At 43.6% G+C, this 13,223-nt stretch overlaps 1 pseudogene; it reads left to right on the top strand.

Annotated features, from left to right (window-relative positions):
• Window positions 1-209: 209 nt before the first annotated feature.
• The window catches only part of LOC119300454, a 55,025-nt pseudogene continuing 42,011 nt past the window's right edge, over window positions 210-13,223 (top strand).

Here is a 13,223-nt window from a genome sequence, read left to right as displayed (position 1 = left end):
ATAGCCCATCGTCAGGATCATGTCGCTTCGTCACCTATGTCCACGAGGGGGAGGCGATCACACATAAGCTACAAAGCAAAGATCTTGACCTTTGAGGGAGCAACACTTTTCATAAAGGAGTAGTCCACATCAGATTCGGAGCCCGAACTAGTGCACAATATGATGAGCCAACCGAGCAGAGTCATTATGGGGTCTTGGACCAAGAAGCCATGTCAGGTGAGTGATGCCCTACAGGTGAACTTGATACAGTTGTAGCCATGTCAAAGTAAGAATATCGATCCCACGAGTCTAGAGCTCCCCGCCACCGATTTGCCTTGTCTTCAATGGCCTTAGGGCTTTAGAGGTGTGGTGGATCTCGGCCATTGTCGACGGACGGGCTCCTGCTTCGTTTTAGATGTTCTTTTAGTCTATTTAGGATTTTCTCATGCTTTGGATGGCGAGACGGTGGTGATTTCATGAAGATGGAATAAAGTTTTCCCTGAGCGCCGGCGACAACAACCTGCTTGTCCAGAAGACCTGCAGGCTAGCCGACCACCCCGCCATGGCCCACGCCCTCGAGCAAGCGTCCGCGCGGCGGCTCTCCTTACCGAGCAGGCGTTCGCGTTCCTTTTGGCCACGGCGAGGTCGAGCGTGGATGGCACGGTGAGGGCGACTCTGAGGACTTTCGACGGTGCCGGCGGCCCGTGCCTCTCGCTGCTCGGCCTCGATCGGCGACTTCGACGCGGCCGTGTGGGTGATTGAGGAGGACCAGCTATTAAAACGCCATATCGGCGGCAAAGTGCAAGGCCGGCGACTTCCAGGGTGCCCGCCAGGTGTTTGACGAAATGAAGAAGGGGGAGCTGCGACCCCTATGGCAACTCCTGGAACTACCTCCTCGGGGGGCTGCTCAGGAGTGGCGGAGCCACCGAAGCGTGCGACCTCGTTGAGGCCATGGAGTGGTCTGAAGTCTGAACCTGACGACGTCCAGAAATCACTGACGTACAATATCCTCACACACCTCGCCTGAAAAGCAATGAAGATGGATTTGGCAACAGATTCTCGATCAGATGTTCCTGGAAAAGCTGACGCCGAGGACTACAATCCACACATCAGGGGGTATGTCTATACCGGGAGAATCAAAAGTTTCCAAGGATTTGCACAAGATGGGAAGGGGAGATCTGTCTGCTGAAGTCAAGTGCTTTTTTCAGAAAATCATTGTGCAGTCAGGTTTGGAACACTGATTTATTTTTTAACTTATTATGGAGTCACCTGAGTGAAAATTGCTTGTCCTTATACGATATTCATGTGCCATTTATGCTCTTCACTCCTCTCCACCCCATGTATAAGTAGATATCTTTGCTCTAAATCAGTAGGAAACATTCCCTACTTTGTATAGATTAAAAGATACATTAGCAGAACAACTAGGACACATTCCCTAATTCAACATGGATTTATTAGCTAGCTCTGAAATGACTCAAACTGGATTCAAAAAGGAAAATAAAATAAGACAGTATTCTTCTTTACATGAACTTCTTTTGCTTGCTACTATCCTGCTAATTCTTTGCTTCATCAGACACGCATGTGTCTGAGGCCACATGCTTTATTCTAAGTATCTCAGTAGAAACTTGTCCCATACCCGGCCGCTCTTTGGGTGATGTCATGGAGCAAGAGAGGCCTATTCTTAAAAGTGGGATGACGCAATTCTTCATCATGTCAGTTGCATTGCTGCTATCTTGTAGCATTGTGGGGTCAACAACCTCACGAATATTCTTTGTAAATGCTCTATCAACAAATTCATGAAGGCTTATACCATCGTTGAATTTTTCATCAGTTGGACTACACCCTGCTATCAGTTGTAACAGAAGCACTCCGAAGCTATAGACATCACCCTTGGTTGATATCTCTTCGCTCATTCCATACTCTGCATTTACATGTAAAACACATAATAAAATTAGAGAATCACCACTGTTTGTACAACTCCATAAGGAACAAACAGAACCACTATCTTGCAAATAAGCTTATCTCACCTGGTGGGATGTATCCTATGGATCCTTTTAAGCGGCTCAAACTTGTTGAACTATCTTGATGTGCATTTGCTGTGCTGAACAAGAATCTTGCTAGGCCAAAGTCGATGACGTACGCAGCCATGTCAAGACCCAGAAGTATATTGCTTGGCTTCAAGTCGCAGTGTATAACTGGAGGTGCACACTGATTGTGAAGGTAATCCAAAGCAACTGCCACATCCAAGGCTATGTTAGTCCTTTGGCTTAAACTCAGAATTTTCTTTTCACCATCTTCAGGATCTTTTAGATGTAGCCACATTTCTAGGTTCCCATTTGGCATGTATGGGAACACTAGGGCCTTGAAATCTGCCCCAGTATGATCCACAGAAGAGCATGAGGTAATGATTTTTACAAGATTCCGATGGCGAACATTTCTTAGGGCTTCACACTCTGCTATGAAGCTCCTATCTGCCCCAGTAATGTCAAGGTCAAAAATCTTGATGGCAACTTGATCTGCTTGAAACTGCAGACTTCCCTTATAAACCCTTCCAAATGATCCAGAACCAATTAAGTTTTCAGAAGAAAACCTATCAGTTGCCCTTACCAAGTCTTCATATGATATCTTCTCAAATGATATCTTCTCTAGCTTCTTTACGTGCGCATTGTCATGTTGCAAATGGGGATTTGCTTGCATCCGTTTCCTCCTATAAATTGTTGCCATACAAGAGAAAAGGATTGCAGTGGCAACAACAATTGGCAATAGAATCACTAGGACTAGAACCAGTGGCTTCTGCTTTCTTTTGCTGTCAGACAGAGCCATACAAAGAGACATACCTCTCATCGGGACAATTGTACACAGATGATCATTTCCTTGGAGTGAAACTGCACCAATGTTGTCAAAAACACCACCTGTCGGAACTGCTCCATCAAAATGGTTAAAGGATAAATTCAGGCCTTGCAGTGATTTCAAGGATTTGAGGAACTCTGGTACTTTTCCAGACAAATTGTTCCCAGAAATATCCATGTGTTTTATGCTGACTAAGTTGGAAAATGTTTGTGGAATTCTTCCTGCAAAGAAGTTGTTTTGCATCTCAAGATACTCCAGATCAACACACTGGCCGAGAGTTGATGGTATGTTGCCAGTCAACCTGTTATTTGACATGTTGATTTTCTTCAGATGAAGGAGACTTCCAACTTCATCTGGCATTCTTCCAGACAAGTAGTTGTTTGACAAGTCCAGCTCTTTAGAAAGCGTAGAGATTGTCAAGATTTTACTTGGTATACGCCCATCTAGTGAGTTGTGAGCAAGGTTGAGTATGGTGAGTTGAGTGCATTGTCCTATACTTGCAGGTATTCTTCCACTGAAGCTGTTATGATCCAATTCCAGCGTGCTCAGCTGGACAAGATTGCCAACAGTATCTGGAATCTGACCCGAAAGCCTGTTTTGCGCAAAGGATAGATCAACCAATTTGTACAATTTCCCAATTGTTGATGGTATATTACCGGTGAGAAGATTGTCACCCATATACAAGCCAATGAGGCTCTTGAGGTTGCCAATCTCCGATGGTATAGGTCCAGAAATTTTGTTGCTACTTAGCCACAAGTAGTCAAGACTATTTGAAAGATTCCCAATAGAACTTGGCAATTTCCCATTGAGATTGTTCCCATCCAGGGCCAACATGTTCAGTCTGGAGCACTTAGATAGTGAAGAGACAAAGCCCCAATCATCTGCTTCTAGTTTGTTGATTGCCAAATCGAGTAGCACTAAATTTGGCAATGAGCCGAAGAATGGTATGAGTCCAGTAAATCTATTAGTGTTCAGGTCAAGCCTTTGTAGGTGGTATGCTTTGAGAAGAGAGGATGGGATTGGTCCATCAAAACTGTTATATGAGAGTATTAGGTCCTGTATATTGGGGAGGGTGTAGCCAATGTCAAAGGGTAATCTGCCGACAAGTGAGTTTTCTGCTATGGTGAGACTTTTCAGGGATGACATATTGAAGATGGACGGTGGAACCTGCCCAGATAAGTTGTTCGTAGTCAAGGTCAATATCTCTAGTGTTGGAATATAACCTAAGCTCTCTGGGATGCTCCCAACTAAATGATTGTTTGTAAGATAAAGATGAACTAGGGAAGAAAGGTTCCCTAGTGAGGAAGGTATTCCTCCTGAAAGATTGTTAAACCTTAAAGAGAGTTTCTTAATAGGGGACGATGCGACAGTAACAGAAGGTATCGAACCAACAAAATTGTTCTTTTCAAGGCAAATGGCACCAAGTGACAAAGTGTTGAGCAGAGCCTTTGGGAGTTCCCCAGTAAGACCATTGCTCATGAGCCTAAGTACTTGAAGAGATGAACTATTTGCCAAGGACTGTGGGATGACCCCTCCGAGGGCATTCGTCCCAAGATCGACATATGTGAGATGGCGACTGCTGCCCAAAGACGGAGGTATGGTGCCAGTAAGCATGTTTTTGGCAAGAACTAGCATGCGCAGCGCAGGAAGGTCTCCGAAAGCAGGAGGGATGCTCCCCTGGAGCTTGTTGTTGCCAAGGTTAATCTCTTGAAGGCGCTTGCACTGGCTAAGGCTATGTGGGATCTCTCCACGGAGGGAATTGTTCCACAAACCCAGAATTTGGAGCTGGGAACATGCAGAGATTTCAGGTGGGATGTTACCTTCCAAAGTGTTCATGCTGAGGTTGAGGTTGGTGAGTCGGCTAAGGAGGCCAAGCTCGGACGGCACAGCGCCATGGAAGCTATTGTTCGACAGCTGGAGCCTTGTCAGCCAAGTGAGCTTGGCAATGCAAGGTGCTATGGTGCCTGAGATGCCTTGGGATTCAAGGTTAAGCGCAATGACATGCCGGGGGGACGTCACGCCGCAGGTGATTCCGTGCCAGTCGCAGAACTCCGTGGACGTGTTGGTCCATGAAGCTAGAAATCCAGCCGGACCCGAGAGCTGGGATTTGAAGCAAAGGAGGGCTTGTCTATCGCTCGGCGTTTCGTCGCAGATTCCTAATGATGGTAGGCTGCAAGAGAAACCCAGGAAGAGGCAGAGAAACCGAAAAAGGCCTGGAAACAACAAAGTTGTCATTACTCAGCTATCGAGATTGATGGAAGCTCTCGCTTTGCAAGAGGATTTCTAGGTGTGGTGTGTAGTGGTAGCTCACCCACTTTAAATAGAAGGTTGGCATCTTTGCTTGGAAAGTGGCGAGGAAGGAATATGTGGAGGCTATCTGTGGAGTGGAAGCTGAGGACTTCTAAGTGTGGTTTGCACGCAGTCTACGGGCGGCAATGCGATCGTGCTGGCGGAGGCACAGGTACACAATACCAGAGCAGATGACACTGATGACGTTGGCAGGGACACAACCAAGTGACGCATGACAAGCCAGTATATATACAATAAAAAAATTGCAGCTATGTGGACTCCTAAACAACACCCAGCTTAGATGCCGACGTTGGTAAGCGTAAGCATATAATTGACTGACTGACTACTCGCACTGCAGGCCCAGCTCAGCGAGATCAAGACAAATGCACTAGTTGATTAATGAGGTGAGAAGCTTCCTCGCTGGAGGGAGCAAGGTTTCAAAGGTACCAGGAGTCAAAATGAGTTTGGTTGTGAGCTTAGCTTCCTTTGGGAGGATCCTGGATAGAACAAATGCTTTGGTTGGTTGTCCTGTTCAGCCAAACTAGATGATATCTGCAAGTTGGAATGTACTAGCCCTGGCAATTAATAATATTAATAATAAAATGCTAACACACATGCTTCCAGCACAATGGTAGGTGTGTTTGGATTACATATCTGCCTGCTGGCGACCCTTGGATCAACTGGAAGCGGTTGTTGGCGCTCCACTTGTACCTACAATATGGAGTTCTTAGCAAGTTGTCCGTTGTCAGGTTGCTATTGGATTACACTGGATGATTGTCAGTACTAGTCATCGTCAAGAACCCCAGACCCGTCATATAAAATCAAGCAGTCAAGGGTCATTCCATGGATGAGCATCCATCGATTGGAAAGAAATAAGTTCACATACACACTGCCAAAACGAGACGAAAGTTGTCTTGCATAGTCAACTACAAAAATGCGGGATCCTGACGATTGCTAAATGCTTGTTTCGTCGTTCTATACTGGCGTACTTGCTCTTCTTGACTTGAGATTTCAGAGTTCAGACTGAGAAAGTATATATGTGCTATTATAACAACTGCTTTACAAAGCCCTTCAAGCACCAAAAGTGGCATAGTTTTGTTGGGGATACCGGCGTACAAGGAAGAAACATAGTTTTTCTCGGTGTTTCCAACATAGAACAGCCTGGAGATATAAGCAAAAGAGGACATATATGCAGTGTAAAATCGCTAAAAAGTTGAGAGTTGGTGGGTGAAACTAGCACGAACAAATATGAAATTGAGAAAGACCTGCATGAAGAAAATAAATAGGACAGTATCAAATTTGATATTCTAGGATGGTGGGAGGTTAATGCTTCTAGATTTGCAATATTGGCAAGATTGGCTCGTGATGTGTTGGCAAACCCCGTATCAATGGTTGCATCAGAGTTGGCATTTAGCATGTATGGGCCAAGATCGGCCAAGACATTTTACTCATATCAATATTGAAGAGGATATGGAGATATTAGCAATCTTGCAAAAAGGTACATGTTGTTTTTGTAATTTCCTTTTACTGTATTTGCATTTGTTACTCTGTGTGCTTATTACATATTTATTTCAGTTTATTTCAGAACTAATTGAAGAATTTGATGGTGGAAATTCATCCAATTCAAAGGTATCACAAACTAGCAGCGAGCCATCTCCATCTTCTGCTAAAGTTTTGGGTTAGTTACATCCTCCCTAGTCAACATTTTTATGTGGTACTAAGTGGTGAGAAAAGTTGAGTGTTGTTGATGCCTGTTGGTGATGTACTGATTGCTATCAATTTGCCATGTACCCATGATGTGGACACTTTTGTGTTTCTCTTACTTAGTGCTACGTGGAGCTATGAAGGGTTGTTGCTTTGCCATTTGTCGCTTGGTGTTGCTTACTTGCTTGGCTCGCTTGCTTGCTGCTGCTTGCTGTGTGTTTGGGGCTTGCTGCTGTATTGAACACTTGAACTTGCTTATTTGGTATTTTGGTCCCTCGAGAGCTTAAGAGATGAGGTGCATGTCAGCATGTGTGTGCGATGCTATGATTTTGTGAGGAAGCACAGTAGGTTTTCCGACTGCATGTATTTATATTTTCTAAAGTATGTACAAGAAGGTTTCCCTACTGCATGCATTTAGACTTCTCAGAGCAGAAAAGGTAGAAAGACTGGTACAAGGCCGAAGGCTCCCTACTGTATAATCGTATAAAGGCTTGAAACCATGATTGAAGGCCTAAATGAGACTTTGTCTTTGCTCTGTGAACCAACAGAGACATCTCCTGCTTGAAGTTGGCCCTGCATGCATTCCTGATTATCCAAATTGAAAACCCTGTATTTGTTCAGGCAGCAAGTCCTTCCAAAGCCACCTAATTGGCACGTCTCCCAAAGCCACCTAATTGCTGCAATGACAAGTGATCGGCCCAAAAGTAATTTGTATGCAGTGGAAACCTGAAACTTTTTATCCTTTTATTCTTTGACATGTGTAAAGCTGCTGCCTTTTGACCATGAGGTCACCGGTTCGACTCTGAAATAGCCCCTTGCAAAAACGTAGGGAAACTGCATACAAAAGATTCAAAGTGGTCGGACCCTTCTCTGTACCCTGGGCAAGCGGGTGCCCTTTTATTCTTCGCTATGTCTGGTATGGACTCTGAAGTACAGTCTTCGTCTTCGCGTCGTGGTAGGAATGGACGCGTTCCCCTCATTTTTCTACCTTCAAACTGATTACTTATTCGCCATTTTGACTCGTTGAACGCACTTACTAGTAGTTCGCTGGGGGAAGGTAGCTAGGTAGCTAAGCTGGGTGCCTCGGTGAGATTAACTTGCATGTATAAGTACTACTCACTCAAGGGGCTGGCGGTCATCAGTGAGACAGTCATCTATCAGCTAACAAAGGTGCCCTTTGCATAGCTAGCTAGTGAGAATCAATGGCGGCATATTTGCGCTCCCAGCTGGTGCTACTCAGGTCGCCAGGGCAGCGACATCTGTTGAGCTATCGCTCATCGCCATCCTCCGCTGCACCAAGCATTATTACGCCTCCACCTGCTCCTGCAGGTATGCACATCTTCTTCTTGCTATATATGGATCATATCCCTGCACTGACATGCTTCATCCGTGACCTAGGAGGACGTACCAGTTCCAAAGGCTCGCCTAAATACTGGATTTATGGACCTCCCGGCTTAGCATCGTCTATGCTATCCTTGATGGTGCTACTCACCCCCTCATCCTCCGATGTGCCAGCAGCTAATGGTGCTGTTATCACTGGGCACGTGCCTTATGAACCCCCTTTGCAAAATGCAACATAGCTGTGAGGTCATGATACAGTGACCTATAATGGAAGTCACGTATTACTATTGTCATATTGATTTTTCTTTTGACACGGCATGTCATATAGGTAATTCTAGGTGTGTCTACGCGTCTTTTTTTTGGCTATATGCATCCTTGTTATGTAGAGGCCGTACGATGTATGTTCGTTATAATTGTATCGCTTGATGCGACATTTTAAGTTAATGAAAATGGCATTTATCATAAAAGTATACTGCTCCAATCAACTTGATCAAGAACTGTGCATGTTCAAATTTTTATTTTGAACGGGAGAGGCCACGTGATTGAACTTTGGTGATTTGCAGTTATAGGTCATATCAAACCTGTACCCAATGCTTATTGGAGGCGATTTTAATATTCTTAGGTACTAGGAAGAAAAAAAAATATTACCGTTTCGACACACATTAGCCTTTCCTATTCAATGTTGTGATTGACAGTTTGCATCTTCGGAAGGCTTGTATGTTCGGGCGCCAGTTCACTTGGGCTAATTATAACCGTTCTTTGCCGATGTACGAGAAGCTCGATAGGGTACTTATGGATACCGAATGGGAGCCTAAATTTACTATGTTAACCGTGCGAGCCCTAGAGCGAATCGAGGTATTATTGGATCATGCGCCAATCACTCTTGATTCTTATTCTTCGAGCCATTATACCCGTCGCCTGTTGAAATTTGAATTGGCATGGCTGCATTGGGAAGGTTCTGTAGACATAATCAAGAACGTTTGGTAGAGGCCCACCATCGGTCGCATATCGATTCAGAGATGAAATTATAAATTAAAGGCCATGAGACAACACCTCTCTGGATGGGCGAAACCACCGTGTTATAAATAAATAAATAAAGCAGTGCCTCTATACCATCATTGATGACCTTGACAAAATTGGAGAGACTCACACTTATCTCTACAAGAGATTGAATTGAAAAATCAATCTAATGAGAAGGTTGCAAGTCTTTTCCGAGAGAAGGTGATCAAGTACTACCAAAGGTCCAAAGTTGACTTCATCCTAATGGGAGATAGTAATATAAGATACTTCTAATTGGTCGCCAATGATCGACATACGAAGAATATAGTCTCCAACAGGATGAGGGGCAGATCAGAGGTCGGGAGGAGCTCAAAACGGTGTAGTAATCCTGCATGAGACCGTCCACGAGATGCATCGACAAAACATGAGTAGAGTGGTATTTAAAATTGACTTTTGAAAAAGCCTATGACAAGGTCAAGTGGTCTTTTCTCTAACAGGCCCTAAGGATGAAAGGCTTCTCTCATAAATGGCGCCAGCGGATCCAAGATTTTGGAACTGGTGGTAGTGTGGCCATCAAAGTCAATGATGATGTAGACCATTACTTCCAGACAAAAAAAGGACTACAACAAGGTGACCCCATGTCCGTCCTTAATGTTATTTAACATTGTTGCTGACATGCTGGCTATTCTGATTGAACACACCCACTGGGACAACTAGAGTGCAGGATTAGTGCCACACCTTATGGATGGTGGTCTCTCTATTTTGCAATATGTTGATGACACAATTCTTTTTATGGAACATGACCTAGAAAAGGCTCGAAACCTAAAACTCTTGCTTTTGGCGTTTGAGAAAATGTCAGATGTCAAAATTTTCCATAAAAGCGAATTGTTCTACTTCGGAGAAGCCGTTGAGGCAGCAGCAGAATATGCTCACCTGTTTGGTTGCGCACATGGCCAATTACCGATTAAATACCTGGGAATACCAGTTCATTATCGGTGTCTCGGCATTGCAAAGTGGAAGCATGCAGAGGAGTGTCTAGAGAAATGGTTGAGCAGTTGAAAGGAAAACTGCTCTCAGTTGGATGAAGGCTGGTTTTAATTAACTCCGTCCTCATAAATATGGTTCTCTATCTGCATTCTTTCTTCCAATATTCAAAAAGGGTCCTGCAAAGACAAGGCATTTAGATCCAGATTCTTTTGGCAAGGAGACGGTGAAAAGACAATGAAGCGTAATTTGTAGGCAGAAAGACCAAGGTGGCCTTGGAACTGATGACCTGCAGGTAAGAATGAGGCCCTGCTCAATAAATGATTGTTCAAAACTTCTTACTGAAGATGATGTTTGACGAACAATAATGCGCAACAAGTATCTAGTCCAAAAGGCGGTGTCTCTAGCATATTAAAAAATCTAGCGACTCGCAATTTTGGGTCGGCCTAACGGTGGCAAAGAAATATTTCTTTCGCTTTGGGTCTTTCGTGATCAATGACGGGTTGGAGATTTGTTTCTGGGAAGACATTTGGCTAGGAAATGCCAGTCTCACATAACAATATCCAGCCTTATATAACATTGCCCGTGATAAGAATAATACTATTGCGCACGGCTTAGCTCATCCCCGCCGAATATTTTGTTCATGCGGGATTTGATTGGCCCCTGACTTGTGTCATGACATAATCTTTATCCCGGCTAGATTCGATTAACCTGACACAAAGTTGGGATGTGTTTCGCTAGAACCTTATTACCTTAGAGTTTTTCACAGTAGACTCTATGTATCGTGCGCTCACCCATTCTGAGATAGCAGTGAGTAATAACAAAAAAAATAGAAATCCAAGATTCCACTAAAAGTTATAATTTTAATGTGGTATGTTGTAGGGGAGTTGTGTTAACCAAAGACAATATCAACTGGACAAGGAGTAACAAGTGTTGTTTTTATACTCATGATGAGACAATCAAACACATCTTTTCTCAATACAAGTTTACACGTTCTACGTGGTCAATCATCTAGATAGTGTAAAATTTGTATCGGCACACAAGTGTTATCAATACTTTTTTACATTGATCGGATGGTATTCCAAATAGGCTCAAACAATAATAGGATTGGAGTGTATGCCTTACTTTGGTTTGCATATGTAGAAATGATTTGGTTTTTAGCGAAATTTTTTTTTTTGCTCTGCAAGTTATTTTTCCGGTGTACGCACTCACTATATACGTGGTCTATTCTACAAAGACGCATTGTTCAAGGCGATGTGTACGTGATTGGAGTAGGTGGCTACGGAGGTTTGTTCCCAACATGGATGGCAACATAACCTACGGATCGATCGATCCGCCACCTCCTTGGACATAAGTGCAGTGTCAGACTCTATTATTGCCGATTTGTCGTTTTTATTTGGCTATGTATATTCTAATTATGCAGAGACCAGTGTTACTCACAATGCTTTGTATCTGTTTGATGCTACATTTAAAAAAAATAAAATCGCCCTTTATTGAGAAAAGAAACTGTAGCTCGTGCATGTCATTTGTAGATCTGCCCAAGTGAAAAGAGGATCAATTATCTGTGTTGATTTTTTGAACCTGAGTCTATGCCCACCTGATTTAGCATCAAAAGAAAGTAAAATATGTCAAAATTTTCTGAAACCCTTTCGCAACTAATGCGATCTAGTGTTTCACGACAAAATGACTTATGTTGACTTCTTAAAAAAAATTGCTGCCATGAAAAACTGTGAATAGTAATTTTAATGTAGTATCATTTTTGGCTCAAAATACCACAAAACTCATTTTCCCCTCAAACTTTACACATTAGTATAACACTAGACCATGTTTGTTGAAAAAAAGTTCCAGAGATATTTAACCTCAATTCACAAGAGAGCACGCACATCTGCGCATCAAAATATTATAGTGTGAATATCCATTACAAAGAACAAAAATAATCTCACTGCAACAGAATCGAACAATATTGATGGGAAAAATCTATCAACCATAACTGGATTTTCACCTGTGGGCGTTGATGATCTTTACTACACAAACCACCTATATGCCCGTCGATGTGGAATTTGGCAAGCTCTGTGTGGACCCATTGATTATATTTGCGAGATTGATGTGACACAAACATGATTTAACCAAGTTCGGGCTACCCAGATGAAGTAAGAGTATCTATATTCGGACCCTTACTTTTTTCCTAAACGTCCGAAACGGATGTCCTGTTAGTGCCTGGTCAAAAAAAAAGTGATCCGATCGGTTCCTCACTTTATTCTTAAATGTTCGGACTGACCGAAGTATATCAAAACCATCTCAAAAGTCAAACCGGAGGACGGGAGGACAGTATGAGGTGCTCCGGTTATGCAGCGACCTAGTCCTTCTTCCTCTCCCGTCTCTCTGTCGCCCATTCACTGCCCGGGTGCGTCCGTCGATGTTTGAGGGACCAAATTAGCTAGGTCCGGCTGTAGATGTTCTAACAACCCTATGTTGTGCCTTCTCTCTCCATCCTCTCTCGGAGGAGCAAGGGTGATCCAATCATAGGATCTCAAAGCCTACAACCTCCCACCACCCTCCATTCAGGGGCTTAGTGAACAATGCGAGCGATGACGTTGTGAACTGGCAAATATCTGGTTATTCCAAACGCAACAGTTCTGGTCGGTTCAGATCTCCCATGAGATGAGGAATAGGGGACCCGTCTTCGACGCCATGAGATCCCACAATGCACACACAGATATCGGTGCAAATCGATTCAGTGGAAAGGCATGGCATCGTGGCTAGTTGACGATCGCCTCCTAGATGATATGGGCGATAGGAGATTGGATGAAGAGACGTGTAGAGGTTTCAAGCCCCTTATGTTTCGGAGAGGGCTAAAATAGCAATTCAGCATCCACACCACGTGAGTCGATCCACATATTGTAAGTGGAGCGCGTCATGTAGATGCCAAAGGCACCGGGTATCCAAAGGATCTTGCCGCTATAAAAGGAGGCTTACAAGGTCAACACAGATTTCCCACATGTATGTGCAGGTCCAAGGACTATACCATGGTCCCAAACACTTCATGTCATATCTTCTCATACAATTTTATATTTTGA

This window comes from Triticum dicoccoides, chromosome 5A (assembly GCF_002162155.2).
Source record: "Triticum dicoccoides isolate Atlit2015 ecotype Zavitan chromosome 5A, WEW_v2.0, whole genome shotgun sequence".
Lineage (NCBI taxonomy): Eukaryota > Viridiplantae > Streptophyta > Magnoliopsida > Poales > Poaceae > Triticum > Triticum dicoccoides.
The sequence above is the reverse complement of the archived record's forward strand: the minus strand, read 5'-3'. Positions and strand labels throughout refer to the sequence as shown.